The sequence below is a fragment of the Saimiri boliviensis genome, chromosome 4 (genome assembly GCF_048565385.1).
Source record: "Saimiri boliviensis isolate mSaiBol1 chromosome 4, mSaiBol1.pri, whole genome shotgun sequence".
In the NCBI taxonomy this organism is placed as follows: Eukaryota; Metazoa; Chordata; class Mammalia; order Primates; family Cebidae; genus Saimiri; species Saimiri boliviensis.
In genome coordinates, this window is record NC_133452.1 from 28,878,049 (window position 1) to 28,899,195 (window position 21,147).

Consider the following 21,147-nt stretch of genomic DNA (forward strand, 5'->3'; position numbering starts at 1 on the left):
TATATGACCTCACCATTAGCTAGGGCTTCCTCACAGCATGAGGACTCAGGTCAGTCAGACCTTGACATGGTTGGTCAATGCACCAGGAGGAATGAAGCTGCTCATCCTCTTAAAATCTAAGGTCAAAACTGCTATAGCATCATTTCCATTATACTACATTATGTAAAACAGACAGAACCTAGCCCCAACTCAAGGGAGGAGTCACAGATGTCACCTCTCATTAGAAGGAGTGTCAGAATATTTGTGGCTATGTGTATGACATCACAGGTTAAAGTAGCCTTTAGCTGTGGATGAATAAATATCTAGCCATGAAGGGTACTGAATTATTTTCATCTAAAATGTACATGGAAATACTGAATTACACTTTTTAGAAATGTCCTTGGCAATTTGCTAGAAATCAACAATTATTTTTGAAAGTCTTACACGTTTAGAATGATTTCATTTTATTGTATTATTTGTTTGACCACTACTCACTGTCTACACTGCCAGTTCTACAGGCAACCCTTCCTCTGTTTAATTTAGTTATAGCAAGGAAATTCACCAACCTGTCTTTAAGCAACGACTCTATGAAGTTGTCTAATTTATTAGGACATTACAGAATTGTAAGGCAGAAAACCAATAAAGTAATATTGAGACCTTGAAACGCTCAAGAAATTCTGTTTTACAAAGTTTATGATTGTGCCACATAAACTCACCTGCTTTTGCTTAGGTCCATATTGCTGTTAAGAGATGGGAGGGAAGCTAATAAACAAACATCGTCATAAATGTATGATATTTGCCTTCTCTTTTTACAGCAGTTTATCACCAAAATTTGTCATACATTATTATAGTTTCTCTTTCTATATCTGATCAGCAGATGAATGATAAAAAAAAACACAGAAGGGTAAATACATTTAAATGTATTCTCAGAGTTAAGTCTTGTACCCAAACCCACACGCTTCATGGCTCAAAATTGATTTTTTTAACTTTTTACTTGTTCTTTCTTACCACAGTGTATAGTAATCAGAATAATGATACTCCAAAGATTTCCACACCCTAATCCCTTAAACCTGTAATTATCTTATCTTGCATGAGTGCCAAAGCCATAGAAGCTGGAAAAGGCAAGGGAATTGGTTCTCCACAGAGTCTCCTGATGTCCTGCATAGATCAGGATTTCACCTGTTAAACCTGACTTTTAACTTCTGATCTCCAGAACTGTACAATACAAAATTGTTTTATGTCATTGCATTTGTGACAATTCATTACAGCAACAGTAGGAAATTAATTCATGATGAAATATATTAATAGCCTGCAACACTTTTACGTTAAGAGAAGATGCTATAAAAAATGACCATGGGACAATGACTAGAATTTGAAAATGTCCCTGTCAAATTGGGTTGAATGTTTATCCTCTCTTTAAAGCCACTTTATTTTTGTAGGGTATTGGGTTAACTGTCATGATGATTGTCCTTCCACATACATGATATTAAATAGCTAGGAACTAGGAACAAATACAATATTTATGTGGTTCTAGAAACTTCCTGAACATGTGAATGCTCTAAAATACCCTTAAGCACTTCCTGATCTGAACTTCCTGATCACCTTCTGCTAGGTTTATGCTAGTTGAAGTCCATCTCTTGGGAAACTTCACCATGAACCAGGAACTCTAATGTGATTACTACACTGAGGCCAAATAAAACTCTGTAGTGCTGCTTATAACCTACAGTACATTCTAACCACAAGGGAAACTTCAGACAAATCTCTAATAAGGGATATTCTACCAAATAGCCAAATATCTGAGCAGTAACCCTGAAAGCTGTCAAAGTCATCAAAAACAAGGAACATCTGAGAAACTATCACAAACAAGACATAAGAGACATAGGAGACAGGACAACATATTGTAATGTGGCATTCGGGATGGGATCCTAAAACAGAAAAAGGATGTTAAAGAAAATTGAGCTCTTCCATGAACAGCCTCCACGCCTCCACTTGTGTTGCTACCATATCCATAGTGATCCCCGAGAAGTTCCAGCATATTTTGCGAGCACTCAACACCAAGATCAATGCGCTGCGGAAAATAGCCTTTGTCATCGCTGCCATTAAGGGTGTGGGTTGAAGATATGCTCACATGGGGTTGAGGAAAGCAGAGATTGACATCACCAAGAGGGCAGGAGAACTCACTGAGGATGAGGTGGAGCGTGTGATCACTATTATACAGAATCTACACCAATACAAGATCCCAGACTGGCTCTTGAACAGACAGAAGTATGTAAAGGATGGAAAATACAGGCAAGTCCTGGCCAGTGGTTGGAAAAATAGGTCCACGAAAATCTGGAATGACCGAAGAAGATTCAGGCCCTCTAAGGCACTTCTGCGCCTTCATGTCTGAGGCCAACGCACCAAGACCACTGGCAGTGGACCTACTGTGGGTGTGTCCAAGAAGAAATTAGCATGTGGGCCTTTTCTGTTAATAGTTTATATGCAAAAAAAAAAAAAAAAAGGAAAACCAAGGGAATCTTAAAAGTAATCTAAAATGAACTTTGGTTAATAATATTGTACCAATATTGGTTCAATAACTATAACAGGGTTACCATTTTAATTTCAGTTGTTAATAGGGGAAACTGGACACAGGATATACTGGAACTCTCTATACCATTTTTGTAATAATTCTGTAAATCTAAATTTAATTTATTAAATATCTCTGTAACACGTTCTAGTTAAGGAACTTCAATTTTAAATTTTTGAACACTAAAAATGCAAAGGTAGAACATTGCACTTGGGAGAGGTATGTCCAAGATTTCAAAAATTCTGATAGCCAATAAACAGATTTCAAATGATTGTTGTTATTAGTTTTCTTACTTACAAAATGGCACAATTAATCAAGATGACTTTTATTTGCAGTGATTTTCTTACAGACCCAAAATGGTTTGAAGACGCAACTTCTGAAAACAAAACTTTTACATATATAGAAAAAAAATTTGTTTTCCTATATATACATCTATACTAACAGAGCATATATATACTTGACATTGTATTTAGTTTAAAACAATTTTAACTTCATATACTGGGAGATGCATTCCCTAACCTCTAGGAGGAGCTCCTTGCCAGCAATCTCCCCATAAAACATACGCAAAAACACTCCCTCCCTCACTTACTTATTCTCTCCAGCCCTCACTCTAATGTAGACAGTCAGAGTTAATATGAGTCAAAGCAAAGGAAACAAATCACCTTTTTTACTATAGGAAGAAGCTTCCCATGAGGGAGTAGATAGGCCCATAGTTGTTAGGTACTCTTCAAAAAGAAGTGCCAAGTTTTTAAGTGAAACACATAAAAAGGAGCCAGAACCATCTAATTTATGGACATATGTCTGAGGGGAGGCCACAAAGAGTTTGCATCCAAGGCCCTGTTGTAATGCAGTGTGTGTGTGCTTGTGATGGGACAACTTTATATTTCTTTCAGAAAGTTTTTATAACAATGGCTAGTTTATCAAATATTTGGAGTCTTAGTCATCTTTTAAGACTTTTTCTTTTATTATTCTTTTATTTTTCTTTCTTTTCCTAACAGCCAAGACTAGTATTTTCTATCCAGGAGCAATTGTAATACACACTTTTAAATTTATTTTAAAAAAAGAAAGTTAATGTAGGTGTTCATACCTGAGGCGTATGAACAAAAAAGGACTTGTTATTCATCTGTCATTTTTATAAAAGTTTCCATAGCCACATGCAACACCTATGTATTGCATATAGTCTTATTGTGCATTAATCTCTTTAATATTTTTTGAAATGTAGAATATTTACATGTAATACATTTATTATTTCTCTTTTACATGTAAACAAATATTTTTAAACGTTTTCATATGTAGTTTTTCATATTAGTTTTCATATCTAATATGATCCATATTCAGAGATATTGCCCACAAAAATAAAAGTATTTTGGCCCTGAATAAGGAGAACATAAAGGGATTTGAACCAAATGTTTGAGAATTGTTGTTTGAGAAATACAAGATATTGGTAGCCTGGAGGCTTAGGGGACAATCTGGAAAGCCTTGTACCAGAGTCAATATTGCAAGTCCTGATGACTGTTTACTCTTCAGAGATCTGCGGATTAATGGACACCTTGGAGAAAGATTTATATTGGCCCCATCCGTGTGTTCCGTCTTGGTATGGCTCCAAGGATCTGAGGAGGAGCTGTATATTTGAACTGAGTCTTTTCAATCATCATACCAAGGCTCACTGTTGATTTTTTTAAAGGTAATATGCAGAAAAGCGTGTTTAGAGTCATCAATTGCTCTATTTTATATGCTCATGCAGGTGTGTGTGAGTGAAAGAGGGAAAAAATGTATGGAAGATTATGTAAAAAAAGAAAAGATTTATATACCTGAGGCATTTATTTATTTACTTATTTATTGCACAGCCTGCCAGAGAGAAGAGAAGGAAGAAAAAGGGTATACCATGAAAACAAAATTAAATAATATTATATTTGCCCATATGTATCTGTATTTACAGAGTTTGTTTTGGAAAGCTGTTAAATCTTTCTCTTCCAACTGATGGGGAGTCACTTTTTCAGGGCAAAAGAAAGTTGTAAAGATGTGTGTATATCATATAATTCTACTTTAATAGCAAAGAAAATAGTGGATATTATATATTTAAATATACATGCTTGTATATATATTCATGAGCAAGGAAAAAGAAGTGAAAGTGAGCATTTTAGACTATTAACATTGGTTATCTCAATGAGATGAGAAAGAAGAATAGAGAAAGATAACTTGTGTGGCTTTTATGCATTTTGCAATACAGATGGTTGCTAGCCTACTATGGTTCCACATACAATTGTTTAACTTTATTATGATGTGAAAGCAATACACATTTAGTAAAAAGCATACATTGAGTGTTGATTTCTTCTCTGGCTAGCTGCAGGGTACACTCCCAGGATCCTGGGCAGCAGCAGTGAGCCACAGCTCCCCAGTCAGCTGAGCGATTGCACGGGTAAACAACCAAAATGAGCATTCTGTGTTTCACTTCCGGTGTAGTATTCAATAAATTACTTGAGATATTATAAAAGGGATTCTGTGTTGGATTACTTCGCCCACCTATAGGATAATGTAAGTGTCCTGGGCACATTTAAGTTAGGCTATGCTGACCTATGACATTCTATAGGTTAGGTGCATTAAATGCATTTCTGACTTAACAGTATTTTCAACTTAAAACCAGTTTATCTAGATGTAACCTCATTATAAATCAAGGAATATTTGTATATCATTTTGCTTGTTCAAAGAAGTATGTGTTATCTTGTAACATGGAAAAGATGAAAGTTTTATTAAAGATGCTCAATATAGAACAATGTTAAGAAACAATGCAGTTAAAAATAGTTACAAAGAATTTGTGTAGGAAATCCCATTTTTATAAAGCATTAAGCCTATGTTTTTATATGTATAGCTTTGTAAAACTTGTTCTATTGTTTCAGAATTGTGCCTGAAGCACACAGCTAAGTTCAACAGTTGCTAAGTACCACGTGTTCTAAATCCACATAGCCAACAATGAACTGACATTTGGGACCTGACACCTTTATCACTCAATAGTGACAAACCCTGAGGAACAAATAGAAAAGGAAAAATTAAGAAGCCTCTCAGTAGAAGACTGACCTTTCTCTACACTAAGGGACTGGAGTCATTGATTGGCCTATGTTGAAAGACAAGTACCAAAGCTTTGGATCAATATTGAGTTCAAATAATAATTTCTCAGTTTTAACAGTCTAGTAACTAAAGGTACCTGAAAAGTATAAAATCAGTCCAAAATGCTAATGATGGAAGTGCTGTTCAGCAAGAAAGAAGTGTGTGAGTTGCATGTAAGTAGGGATGAGCATGGGGTTTGTTTAAATTATCTACTTATTGCATTATTGGTGGAAAATATTAAATGTTATGATCCCAGTAATTTGAGATTTCAATGACACATATTGAGAAAAATGACTGGAAGGATACATGCTACTGGGATAATAAGGGTTATATCTGATTGGTAGACTCATAGAAGGTTCTTATGATTCTTACTTTTGTATGACTATGTTAAATTAGGTACTAGAATAAAGTTTTTTAATATAAAAACATTTTTAAACATTTCTGCATACAACATAAACATCACTTCCAAGAGCATGCAATATCTGTTATCAGTCTGCTACTTAAAGTTATTTAATTCTGAGCTTAATCTTTCCACATTTCTAGGAGTTGTACACCAATATAAAAATTGGCTTCACATGCTAATTATTGGCATAACAGAGAGAGATGTTACGTTTTACTTTCTAAAAATGTGGCACATAACCTCTTCATTCTTGTGTTCATTTAGGAGATTCACTGGGGACCACTTTGTGCTAAGTCATAACTTCCATCTATTATCTCCACCTTCTTGGGCTCATCTTGTTAGAACAGAAAAGTATTCAATATTGGAAACACTTTTCTCATGACTCCTTGTATTGTCTTCCAGGAAGGATATAATAACTAAGTCAATAGCTTTCTAGCAGAAACCACACAATCCACTCTGGTAATCGGTAGTCCTTAACAATAAAGAATTTGTTTCTTTGCTTAGTGGGCTTGCTGATCCTTTCCCAAACTTTTTATTGCCACGGACATTTAATTTCTCCTAACAGTAGCATGAATTGAACTTAACCCTTTCATTTCAAAGCTTTAAGCTTCTTCCTAACCCAGATAGACTTTCTTGTCTATGAAGTAACATATACAAGCTATAATTACTCTATGTGTTTAAAGTCCAGCTTCTTCTAAAAACCACATAAGTGACATGGCATATTTTTCCATTACAAAAAGGTGAACTGATAAACATGAACAAAGTAGAGATTAGAATTATTGATCCCTTACTGTATTCTCTTATGGCATTTAAAGAGAATGTGAATGGAAAAGAAAAATTCAGGACCCTGATCCCCGATTCCTTATGCCAAAAGAAAATAATTAAGCTGAAAGCTGAGTTATGCAGGAAACTGCTTTTTCTTTTGTTCCTAGGCAGATAGGTACAAATAAAAGGTTAAACATCTCCAAAAGTAGCTACTGTATGTTCACCTTACCTTGTATAAATTTTGTGAGATGAATTCATAACTGACTATTCTCCTACCTGCTCCTTTTCCCTTCAAACATGTGGAAAATTTACTTAACATGCATACACAGGAGCCATCAGAATGAAAACCCAACTTCCCAATGAATTACAGGAACTTATGTATCATTCTGAGGCCATAGTAAAAAAATATAGCCTCAGAACATGACCAGAAAATGGTAAATCAGATTTAGTGGGAAAACAGGAGAGAAAGAAGCTTGGCTAGCAAAGGTGGCCCTGTTCGGTGGTTGAACCTTCAGAGAGACTAGATGGTAAATGTTTCTTTTCAGATTTTAAAAAGTGTGAGACTCTCAACGTCTCCCGGGACTGAGGAAAGGGATAGAAAGGGGAAAGGGTATGGATGCATTAATGGAGATTCTTTATAGATGCACAATTTTCCCACTTAAAGACACCTTTACAAAGCTACTCTGTCAGGATGACCAAGAGGCAGACATTTTAAAGTACAGTTTGGTGTAAATATTTTTATTTTCTTCAAAGATAATGTAAAGTATGATGGATATTCTATGTCAGATAATTTAAAATACCTATTAAAGAATGGTAAATATTATGGTATCACCTGCTTTTTCACAGACTCCCATCTTTAAAGTAAACTATGGATAGTTCCATTGGTTCTGTGTGTGTTTTTTTTTTAACATCATTTTCTACTCTATCTTCATTCAAAAACAAATATAAAATACTCTTTTTTCATTTTAAAATTGAATGTAAGCCAAAAGCCCTTTTTTACTGACTACTAAATAGGTTTCTGTTTGGGAGCAAAAGTGTTTTGAGCCATTGTAACTCTAATGAAAATGTTACTATGGTGTTGCTTAGTAAAGCATATAACCAAATCATCAGCTAAATATAGCCTCATAAGCTCAGAAATTATCTTCAGTATAATACAAGTGTTTGTCTTTCTGTTGGGAAGAAGTAGGAGAGCAGTAGGACCACACAAACTAATTATGTTTCCCTTAGTGTTGATTCTAAAGAAGGCAAAGTATTACTCCTGTTTAAATTATTGAAGTCTTTGTTTATATTTTACTGTCTCCCATACAAATGCCATTAATAATTGGATTGTATTGCCTTCAGTTGTTAATTCTCTAAAATATATAATATGGTTTCACTAAATACAATGTGATAAATTCATCTAAATTTTGTTTTTCATAATGGTTCTGCCCTTTCTGCAGCTCAGAGGGCATGTTTTCTGCAAGACAGGGAATGATGTCATTTTATGCAGAGAATAATCTACCACCTGCTGGAAGGAGGAGGCATATTGTGGCAGCTGCATCACTGATTTGAAAAAGCAGCAAAATATAAATGTATAGATGAGTATGTGAGTGTAATGGGTGGGGAAGTATAACATGCTTTCCTCAACAACAGCTGGAAAATTATACTAAGCCCAAAATAGTATCTTTTGGCTTCAAACCAAATGTTTTTATCACTAGTACTACACAGAACAAAAACACTACTCACAAATGAATTCCATATTCTGTTTACAGAAGTAGCATTTTCACTGCAAGGCGTGTTAGATATTGAGGAAGAAAAGCTAAAAAGTGAGAACAAAGATAGGGTTTATGACTCCATTCATTTTCAAAAACGACCTGGAGTCTTTAGAGTAACAAGAGAGAAATAATAACTCTGAATCGTTACTGTTTTCCTCTAAAGACTGACCTTGCATAAAGAAGTATAGATTTTTTTTAAAGAAATGTGAAGGCTCATATAGAGCTTTATGAAATGCCAGTAATAACTTCAGACATAATCTGTCTCTAACTAACAAATTTTATCAATTATGAATGAAAAGAAAGCTCTGGGTGTTCATAAAGCATTTAATAAATAGAAGAAATTGTACAGCAAATACATGAATTTATATGAATCTGTAAACAAGTTCTTTTCTCATATAGTTTATAAACAATGACTAATAGAAATTGTCACCTAAAATCAATTCCAAGGTATTTTTTTTTTTTTTTTAGTTTTTAGTTTTTAAGAATAGAGGAAATAACAGCCTAAGACCATGCTGTCTTCTTTTGCAACACATGGGGTAGCAGGAAGGTATCCTTCGGCACTTCCTTTGGGATAGCAGACATTTTACATTAGCCTCTATTATTTAACTAATAACATTCTAAATGTCACATTTAAAAAGTAACACATATTGAATTTTTATTTAACATATAGTACTTCTTCCATTGTTTTTCATTGCCTTTAGATATAAAAACTTTCCACAATTGCTACTATAATTGAAAATATTTTTATACCGATAATTGATTTTTACACATTGACTAATTAGATTTTTTTTCCTACTAGGGAATGTTGACCATTTAAGCAAAAATTACAATTATTTAAAACTCGGTCTACAGAGCAGGTAATTATGTGATTAATTTTCTATACATGTTTAAACTTCATATTTTAAGAAGGAAAACATGAAATTTTAGTATACACATTTTTTCTGGTGTTCTCTGAATCAAATAAAAAGTTTCTCTTGATCTCATGCCTATTTTATAATGTGGCAAAAAGTATAAATTTAAAGCAAATGTGATCTTTGGCTATTAGACATTTTCATGTTAATAGTGGAATATTTGACCGGGCGCGGTGGCTCACTCCTGTAATCCCAGCATTTTGGGAGGCCGAGGCGGGTGGATCACGAGGTCAAGAGATCGAGACCATCCTGGTCAACATGGTGAAACCCCGTCTCTACTAAAAATATAAAAAATTAGCTGGGCATGGTGGTGAGTGCCTGTAATCCCAGCTACTCAGGAGGCTGAGGCAGGAGAATTGCCTGAACCCAGGAGGCGGAGGTTGCGGTGAGCCAAGATCACGCCATTACACTCCAGCCTGGGTAACAAGAGTGAAACTCTGTCTCAAAAAACAAACAAACAACAACAACAACAAAAAAAAAACCAGTGGAATATTTGCTTGTTTAACATCTCTATATTTCATTTTTAGAACTAAGTCTGTAGACATTTCATTTAGGATAATCTTTATTGCCAAATAAGGTGTTAGTCATGTTGAAAGTTTTAAAACATGTTTACAAATAAAATATCTACACATCTACCATTAAGAGGTGGGTCTTTTATTTGTTTGTTTTCCTCTTTGAATCTGGTGGACTTGTGACTGCTTTGACCAATAAATGATGATGGAAGTGACACTATGTGACTTCTGAGAGTAGGTTATAAAGGGTGATACATTCTCCTGGTTCTCTGGGACATTTGGTGATGCCACCACCATGTAACAATTCTTACTGTTCTGGTACTACCGCCTTGGAGAAGCCACACTGGCCAACATGCCTGGCCAATAACCAGCATCAGCTGCCAACCCTGAGAATAGGCCTGACAGGATAAACAACCAAATCACCCTTTGGATAATTTGATCATAATCAACATCAGACTGAAACTCCATGAAAGAATTCAAGTGAGAACTACTGAGCTGAACTGCTTCAAAAACCCTGACCCTGAAAATTGTGAGCAAAATAAAACTGTTGTCTTAAACTGCTAATTTAGGAGTTATGTGGCTGTAATAATTGGTACAGTTATTACGTCTTTACTCATTACCTCTCTAGAAAAAAAGGATCTCATTTCTTTAATAAATATTCAGTGAATACTACACTTTATCTTGCCAGGTGCCTTACCATGTAAGATACTCTTATTGGAAATCCTTATTTCCTTTGTCCTTTAATGCTGGAGCCACTGACTGAAAAGTGAAAAAGGTACTTTTGCCTTGGAGATCTAAGAACAAGAGCCTCTCTGCACATATGCTGCAGGACTGCTGCACCTTTGGCCTGCAGTAAATCAAGGAGGAGTCATTTCACTGATTGCCATGAAACTTGAAAGCACAGCAAAATTGTAGGGCAAATTAATAACAGATAAAAATGTTCGTTGAATTTAATGTTCTCCTTTTTTTCTCTTTGCTAATAATTATGAAGAAGAGTAAATATGCTTCAGAAAGCACTGATTCTTTCTTCTTACTTGTGTAAATCTACCTTTTGTGACTGCTGGATAAACACTGCATCGTTGATGTAGCCTTGGCCTTTGCTTTTCCTCACTGGTCACATGTGAGTCTACTGAGGGTTTTGCACTATGAGGCATACTCTGATTCCCAGATCAATTCAGAGAAGGACACATTTTCACTCTGTGAAATCTGATACCTGTTGACTCCTGCTCTCTAGCAAGTCTCCACAAGTGATTTTGTGGCTAATGAGACCCAGGATGCAGAGCCTGCAGAGAAGGGTTTGGACTACTGAGATTACCATGTGGCTGTGATCCCTAGAACCCATTTTCTTATGTGGGAACCAGTGTCCAAGGTTTATCGTATGCATAGATTCCCTGACATGATTTTTTTAAAAAATAATTTCTTGTATTTCCTTCACCCAGGACAAAGATTTTGCCCTAAACACAAGCCCATTTCCTAGAAACTGGTATTCTGCTCATAATTTGCCATTGTCCAAAAATGGAGTCTGACTCTCACAGCTCTTTTCCACGGGCTAAAGCCCTCTTTTACCTACTTCTCATGTATTCCGTGTTATGTTTTGTAGTTTTTACGTAGGATCTTTATTAGCAGTTGGAGTATTAATTTCTGAGTTCCCATATGTGGTTATAAAACATAAAATTGATTCTTTGGAATTTATTGATGATTCTCTTGGAAGCTAAAATATGATGTGTTTTAGGAGGTAAATATTAAACATATACTTAAAAAGAACGTGTATTCTGTGATATATAAAGTTGTATATATCATATCAAGATTGTTAATCACTTTATTCACAACTCATATTTTATGTCTGTAAATTTAATCTACCAGTTTTTAAAATTACATATTAAAATTTATAACTTCAATTGTTGATTTATCTATTTATTCCTTTACTTCTTGTCTTTGTCTATTTCAAGTCTGTATTGCTTTTCTTATAATGTCATTGTTATAATAAGAATACATCTACTTTTATATTTGCAGTATGCAAATTAAATTTGTATTGATAGTCTTTACATTGATTTTATCTCATGTTATTTTTCTATTCTAGTACTTGCCAGTTAATACATACATGGTATAACTTTTTTCATTATTTTATTTTCAATATTTCTGCCTCATTATTTTTAAGCATGCCATATAGAAAATACATTACTGAGTTTTTGCAGGGAGGAGCTGCCAATTTGCACATATCTGTCTTTCATCTTGTGAGGCTAACCCATCTAAAATAATTGAAATGAGCTTGATATTAAGACAGTTCTTCTAACTTAAAACTATTAGGTCTTTCATTTTTTTCTTAAAATTCTCCTTTCCTAATTTCCATTGGGAGATCAAATTTTTTCCTGTTGATTTAAAAGTTATTCTGTACTTTTTAAAAAATATTGTGATCTATACTTATGCCTAATATTCTTATTGGTTTTTAAAACTGAACAATAAGCATATTTTATGACCAAATGCTTACTTTCACAAAATTTCAAACAACAGTTCATTCTTATTCATCCTTGTCTATTCCAATCTATATTCATGTAATCTGAAATTTCATTTTGAAATTGGGTGTCTGTGGATTCAGGATGATAATGATACTGATCTCACAGGGTTGTTGTGAGGTTTAAATAGATAATACGTGAAAGTGTTCCACTTGTTATTTGTACATAATAATAAATGTTAGCAAAATAACATTATCAATATGGTTTATGTATTATTTATTGCATAATTATATGTAGCTCTCATTGCTTTTTTGCTCTATTTAATAGAGTCGAACATTCAGACCTTTTAGTAAAATTTTCCATATGTGGTATCATAACGAAACATATTTTTATTTTACATTTAAATGCTATTATTTCTGGATATAAAATTAATAATTTACTTCATGCAATAAAAAATTGGTAAGTCTATGCTTTCTTGTGTTACTGTTGCAATTGAGAATTCTGATTTTTAAATCATATTTCCCATTGAAGGTATTTTGTTTTGATCTCTCTAGAAATTTAGGAATTTCTTTTTGCCTTTGATATTCCTACATTTCACTGTGTTGTCTGTATCTGTCAACCCTTGCACAATCTTTTCTATTTAGTATGCTATAGTTTTTGCAATTTGAAGATTAATAGGTTTCTTCTTGAGAAATTCTCAGTCATTACTTCTTTGAGTATTTACTACCTTCCATTTCTTCTTTTCTTCTTGAACTTTATATATATTGATTATATATATATACACATATATAATATAAATTTATGTGTGTGTGTGTGTGCGTGCGTGTATGCAGTCATCATAGCAAATGTATTCACAGAGCAACAAAAGATTTTCAGAGAGTGATGTTTTATCACTGATAATATTTAGAATTGTCAGTGCATGAGGTTAATATCATGCAGACCAGTTTTAGTCAGTTTTTATTACTGTTTTAAATTTTCTTCCTAAAACACACTCCCTTATTTTACAAAGAGAGTAAAACTATTCTCTCGGTCCTGCCCCCAACCCTTGGTTTGACACTGATCAGAAAAATTTGTTTCTGAAACTCTGTGGTGTAATTTTTCATTAATTTATCAAACCTCTTTATTATATGTGGAATAAAATTTTATAAATAATATTCACAGTAACATTTGAATTTAAAGTAATATAAAACCTAGGATTGTTTAAGAATAGTGAATGTAATTTGTGAATACATGTTATGATTTCTTGAAATTTTAAAGATAAAAGCATCCCCTTGTTAAAAAGGAGCTAGTTCGTGTTATAAATGCATATTATTTTTAATAAGCAAGAGCTCACTGAAATGAATGAGACCTTTGCACCATTTTACCCAAAGCAATTTTGTGTAATAAGACAAATTCCTTTGAGGTCATCGGTTATGGAATTTAACTCCAGCTCAGTAAATTGTTGCCCTATTTCTTTTGAAATGAGAATTTAAAGAAAGTGAACAAATGAAGGGATAGTAATTTAAAAATGTAAGCTTATTCTTAATGATTGGTCATTTCTAAAGAGCAAGAAAAATGTAGTTACATGTTCACATTGAGCCATTTGCAAAAATATACCGAACTCCCTGACTAAATTATTTGAAAGCTATGGCTAATGTTTATTTTTCTATAATACCAATGATAATATTTAAAAGAGAAAACATATTTTTGTAGGAGGTCACAATCTGTGTTTGCAACATCATGTCTCACTGCTGGTGTTACTACTCCATACCTCTAAACTTACTCCCGCTTTCTTGATATTTATGAACGCTGCCACCCAACTCATATCTCATGGTGTTGATTCATCATTTTCCCTATGACATGTTCTTCTCACTCACCATAGAGGCCATTCAATTTCTAATTTTTCTGTCTCTTAGGTAGAGTCCTTTATTGTCTCCTCTATGATGGAAAGAACATTTTTCCTTGCTTTTATAGCACTGCATTCTATAATTAATATATATAAATTACATGGCCTGAAAATAAAGATAAGCTTGAATTTTAATTCTTCTATTGCTCTAAGTTATGGAGTAATCATCCAGGTATGTGTGGCTTTCCAACGGGTCCACAATAGGACCAAGAACGGAATGTGAATCATGAGAGGTCATCCATGAATAGCTCAGCTGTGCGTAATGATATAATGCTCTCTCCTCCGACCAGGACAACAGTGCTGATTTTGAGATTTTCACTAAATTAGACCAAATTTATTTTCCACTTTATAGATTCAGATTTCATTGCTTTGGGCAGTTTTTGTGTTGTTTTGCTTTTTTTTTTTTTTTTTTTTTTGTCAGTGTTCTCAGAGGGTGTGTGTGTCTAAGTGAACATGTGTGCATGTTTATGTCTGCTTGTGTATGAGTGGTTGCTGTTATTGTTACTATTGTGTTAGATGCTAATGTTGCTTCTCAGCCAAGCAAATATAATGCATAAATTTATCTTTGCACCCCTTACAGAAAATATTGGAAGAAATCAGGACTTAGACCAGCAAAGCACACTTTGAATTATGCCATGCTATTATTGTAGACTAAATAACACAGAGATAAAAGTGATTATATATCCTTCCCGTGAACAAAGCTGAGAGATAATAGGAATTGCAATATTGATGGCAGCAGTGGCCTACCTGGAGCAGCTGCTGCAAAGACATGGCCTGCAGCAGGGAAGGGGTAGCCAGGGCTCCAGGGAGTCCAGGGGGGCTGGGAACAGGCAGGAGCCCCGCCACCTTTCAAGTTGGTGGGGCAGGAGCTTCACACTCCCAGGCCCAGCTGCATCTGCCCAGCCATGGCCACAGACCCAGGCAGCTCTGCTTTCTTGGTGGCCCAAGAAACCTCCGATCCCTGCAGCCTCAGAAGTGCCTGCTCCTGCTGCTTGGCATCTCCCCACTCCAAGAAACTGCTCTGATTTTGGAGCAAAGTTAAGGCTAAACTCATGCCTGTCATTACCTGGCTGGGTGTGTGAGCACTCAGTATAGCACTGACAAGCCAGCCCCCTGCCACTTCTGCCCCCTCCAGATTTTGGACACCGAGCAGAGGAGGAAGACTGAGTGGGGGCTGATGGCAGCTTGGCAGAAGCCTGCACGAGCCCCTCAAAATGAATAGTCTGGGCAACATGGACAACCTGGTGATGGACAGAAGGCAGACAGACTCTTGGGTGAGAAGGAGCAGGTGCCTGGCAAAGCCTCACCTTCAAGTCAGGGATGGCCTGAGGCCTGGAACCTGGGCTGTCAGTTTCCAGTGGAGTCCACAGCGGGAGTGAGAACTTATGATGCTTTTTCTGGGCCCACCCATGGCCACTCGTGGACCAATCAGCATGCACGTTCTCCCTTCTGAGCCGATAAAAACCTCTGACATAGCCAGACTCACACAAACAGGATGACTTGCCCGGAGAAAGGAGGTACCCATTGCTGGTCTCCTCTCCACTGAGAGCTGGCCATTCCTTGGGACAACCTGCCTGCGGAAAGGAGTTATCCATTGCAGGTCTCCTTTCCACTGACAAATGGACAGATGTCAGGACAACCTTCCTGTGGAACAGAGAGAGTTACTGTGGGTCTCTTCTCTGCTGAGAGCTGAACACTTGTCAGGATGAGCTGCATGAGGAAAGGAGCTACCCACTTTGCGTCTCCTGAGAGCTGTTCTTTCACTCAATGAAGCTCCTCTCAACCGTGCTCACCCTCCAGTTGTCCACATACCTCATTCTTCTTGAATGTGGGACAAGAACTTGGGACCTGCCAAATAGCAGGAATGAAAGAGGTGTAACACAAACAGGGCAGAAACATGCCCCTCTATCACCACTTCTACACACCTTGTTATGGGTGATGAGAAGGAGAGAAGAGCTGTGGCCCTTCAGGGATCCCAAACATAGGAGATCCTCAAGCCAGAGCTGTGACACCTTCTTTGAGGCTCTGTGTTTCCTGTCATCTCCAAGCTTCCAGGTGACATCACAGTCCCTGGTGCCTGCAGTGGAAGCCACTTGTGGTATCCTTGCACAGCCAGCTCCTGTGCTCTTGCGTGGAGCTGTCTTTCCCATTTCAGCCGGCACACTTGGCTGAGCACTGTGGCCAGGCCCTGTGTTCACTCACACACCCCTCCCTGCTCTGTGCCTGGTTTGCCCTTGGCAGGCATGGGACTCTGGCTGGTAGTGCTCCTAAGCACAGCCTGCCAAGCCAAGAGGGTAGAACAAGCCCAGCAGTCCTGAACAGCCTCAGGTAAAGGCACCACCAGCCGCAGAGGTTTCCAGCTGGAAAAATGACACCCTATGGATCCTGTAACAATATAGGTGACTGAAGGGCACATATACTATTAACTCCCTCTTTCTAAAGTACATTAAAGGAAGTTGACTTAGATTTCAAAGTATGTAAAAGCTCAGGCTTAGAGTAAATGAAGAAGAATGGATGTAATAACTTATCTATAGTTTTTTGCTCTCCAGGAGTTCCAAACCAGCTTGAGAAACATAGGGAAACCCCATCTCTGTAACAGATTTTTTTAAAAATCAGTCAGGCACAGTGATACATGTCTGTAGTCCCAGCTGAGTGGGAGGGTCAATAGAGCCTGGGAGATCCAGGCTGTGGTAGCATGATTGTGCCATTGCCCTGCAACCTGGCAGACAAAGTGAGACTCTGTCAAGAGAAAAAAAAAAAGGTTTGATATAGGTTATTCCCTGCACTCTAAAAGACAAGTAGGCTTGGCCAGGTGCAGTGGCTCATACCTGTAATCCCAGCACTTTGGGAGGCCAAGGGGGGTGGATCATCTGAGGTCAGGAGTTCAAGACCAGCCTGACCAATATGGTGAAATGCTGTCTCTACTAAAATTACAAAAAAAAAAAAAAAGAAAAGAAAAAAAAAAAACCTGACCAGGCGTAGTGGAATGAGCCTGTACTTCCAGCTACTTGGGAGGCTGAGGTAGGAGAATCACTTGAACCCGGGAGGTGAACGTTGCGGTGTGAAAGATCACACCATTGCACTCCAGGCTGTGTGACAGAGCAAGACTCCATTTCAAAGTAAAACAGAACAAAAGCAACAAGTAGACTTGTTTTTTTGTTTCTTTTGCATGGAAATGATGTTTTGCTCCTTTAGATTTCCCAAGCATCTTTGCTGACAACAGTTACAAGTGATTGTTAATATTTCTCCTTCAGATCTAGTTAATCCACTTCCTATTGGCAGCACTGTTAATCCTATTAAAGATGGCTAATATGTCCCCCTGCTATTTTAAGCAGATGTAACTATTATATATTGCAGTGAAAACCATAATAAACATTAATAACACTGCTGCGTTTCTTCAACTCTCATGGTTTAGTTGTCAGGGTAGTTGGCTACAGACCAACAGAGCCGACTCAACCTATATCTTAATCGCTGATCAATGAGTTGGATGGTGAAATGGAGTTCGTTCTTCTAGTCCTGGTAGTTCAGGAAAAAACAAAACAAAAGATGACCCAAATCTGAAGGTGTGGCTGCTCAGCACTCCCTGGAGGTTTCCTCATCTGCATTGCATAATTTAGAAAATCATAACATTTGGCAAAGGGCCATAGTAGCTACTTGTCACAGACATGTGTGCTAAAGAGACACCCACACATTGCTTATATGCATTTGTTTCAATGTCTACTATTGAAAAATCTATTCAAATAATTTGCATAAATTTGTACAAATTTATATTTACTTGTATCAAAATAAATAATTTGCATGCAGTATTATATTAAGAAGTTTTAAGAGAACTAAGATTTTCTTTGTATTCTACTCACATAATTGAGACGAATCTTCTTTCTTTCTTTCAGACTTAGCTGTATTTTCTTTTAATCCAAAGAAAGGTTTTTAATAATTCTCTGTGTTTTCTCAATTACCCAAACTCCAGCCATGATATTGCCACCCACGTATTTTACTCATCTGAAAATTCTACTAGCATTTCTATGGAAAATGCCATTCAAATTACATCCCCTCACTGTATGTAGGCTAGAAGTAGCAGTTAATATTTTTCCTGTCACTTAGTGAATTATATCCTGCAGATACTTGTTCACTCTCCATGAAGTAAGAAGCCTGACTGGACTCAGGAGAAGAAAAAGATTCTTTGTCCCTCTTTCTCAATTTTATTCAACACTCATTTACCTTTATCTCAAGTTAGTAGTTTCAAGAAAAATAATCATCATTGTGTTGGCAAAAAAAAAAAATAATAATTAACATTGAATTTTTTAACTGAAAAATACAATGTGTGCCTGAAGCACCAATGTATCACAATTAACAAATCCAGAAATGTTGGGAGCTAGAAGTAATGAAAGTGGAATATGCAGGGACATAATAACATACGTGGATTATTTTGTAAACTGAAATGTTTTCACTTCAGACAGACGTTGAATGCAGGAATTTTTTAATTCCTCCTTAAAAGTTATTGTTTTGTACTTTTTGTGTTTTCTGTTTTAAAGCAAGAGTGTAGTTTAAAAAATACTCTAATTTCCTTGGAGACAAAATATTATGTACATACATTTATTACAATATTACTATAATAATATTAATGTACTTTGATTTCTGTTTTTGATGGAAAAATACCAATAGTTAAGCTAAAGTGCTGCATGTATTCTAGCAGTGGAGGAAAAGATGAATAAATTTAACGTTAAATAGTATTTACCTTTGTTTTTGAGACACAGTATCTCTCTGTTACCCAGGATGGAGTGCAGTGGCACAATCATAACTCACTGCAGACTCAAACTTCTCAGCTCAACGGATTCTCCAAGCTCAGCTTCCTAAGCATTAACAGTTGAGATTGCAAGGGGTTCTCTGTCTTTCCCAGGCTGGTCAAATTCCTGGCCTCAAGAGATCCTCCTACCTCAGACTCCTAAAGTGCTGGACACATGTGTTAGCCACCACACCCAGCTCTAATTTACTTCTATAATATAGAAAAACATTATTCCCCTTTCCTTATTATTTTCTCTAATATTGGTTATACTTTAAATGGCCTGTAAATGCTCATTAATATCCAGAACACTCATGTAACTAACTGATCTGATGAGTTTTCCCTAGAGAATCCTCAATCTCTGATGAGACATAAGGTCAGAAGTAGATTGCTTATTATACTTATTATTTTTTACATACTATACCTGCTAATATTGCATAATACAATGTAGTAATTTAATGCAATTTTTTCATAATTAGAAATTATATATTATTAAAATACATATTTTTCCAATTGCTGGCAAGTTAACCTTCTACATCTACACATTTTTATAAACTGCTAAGCAAAATATTCTCTTTAACGAAGTAATTGTAATAACTTTATAACAATTCTCTAATAATTAAAAATAAAAGCTTAATCTTTAAAAAAAAGACATTGAAATTTAACTTTTCCACTGCTTTTACTGTTTTGAATTTTGTACAAAACATTTCACCTTAAAAAGCCCATTCACATTTCATTTTTGGGTATATACTATGTAATTCAGATGTTAATTTAAGTCAGTTGACATCACATAAAAACAATTACCAACTGCAAAGTTGGATTTAAAATGCTCTGCCATTAAACAAAAACAATTCAGTGCAATTAACATTTTTGTTTACATGAGTTATATCTCTTGACATTATCTTTACAGGATTGTGTTAAGACAAAAATGGTATTCTTTTCAACTTTGTGACTTATTTATATGTTTTGTCAGTGCACAAAAAAAGTACATAAAAAGAATATTTTATCCTGAGATTTTAAAACCTTCTCTTATTTCTGATAAATATTATATTTTGTTTGTGTGTTTTCACTGTAACACTAATGTCTACCTTAGAATGACTTAAAAGTTATTGTAATAGAAAACAATGTGAAACATTTAGATAATTATTTTAAATGTAAACTTTTATCAGTTATTTAAAAAAACCCTTTGTTAAAGATATTACTTATTTGGGATATACTACTGAAATATTTTGGTACATCTATAATGTATTTGAGATTGAATTCCAGTTTATTTTATGTTCTGAGAGCTGATTTTCTGAAATTAATATCTATTCACATATACTTATGTTAATAAAAGTATATTTTTAAAATGACAAAAGATAGTGGGACATTATAGATTGAGAAATAAACTGTATTATTTAATGTCAAATTTGATGAGGTGAGTTAATGAAGTTGATAGAAGCAGGAGGCATACAAATGCCTAGGTAGATAGGGGTCACTCCCTAGTGAAACTCCCCCTCCAAGCCAAAGATGGTTTAAAGACTGAAAGCCAATCCACAGGTCAAATCCATGGACCTGATTGAGAACCTTTCTTCCCATTTAGCATGATTTCTTCTAATTAATTCTCACTCTTCACCTAGTTTACATATACTTACCCTTCCCTAACTGGTTTTTTACACTGTCATGTTCACCTTTGAGTGGTGCCTTTCTTTTAAACTTTTTTGCACACTCACAAATCAGTCAGCACACACTCCTTATGAGACCGTAAAAGCCCTGGACTCAGCCACACTGGGAGAGAAATCACCTGACTCTGGGTGATCGATCACCCTCTTGTTCCCTCTGTGCTGAGAAGTCTTTTGTTACTTAATAAAATTCTTCTCTCTCCTCAATTGACCATGTATCCTCATTCTTCTTGGATGTAGGACAAGAACTTGAGAACTGCCACATGTGCGTATGACCTGTAACGTAGGCAGGCTGGGGCACACCCGGCCAAGCTTTTTACCTATTCTAAATGGTAAAACATAAAACTTCTTTTTTATCAGTAGGTATATGATGAAA

General features: G+C 35.7%; 1 pseudogene; it reads left to right on the forward strand.

Annotated features, from left to right (window-relative positions):
* The first annotated feature begins 1,945 nt into the window (after nucleotides 1-1,945).
* On the forward strand, nucleotides 1,946-2,500 carry LOC120363271 (small ribosomal subunit protein uS13-like; annotated as a pseudogene).
* Nucleotides 2,501-21,147: the final 18,647 nt, after the last annotated feature.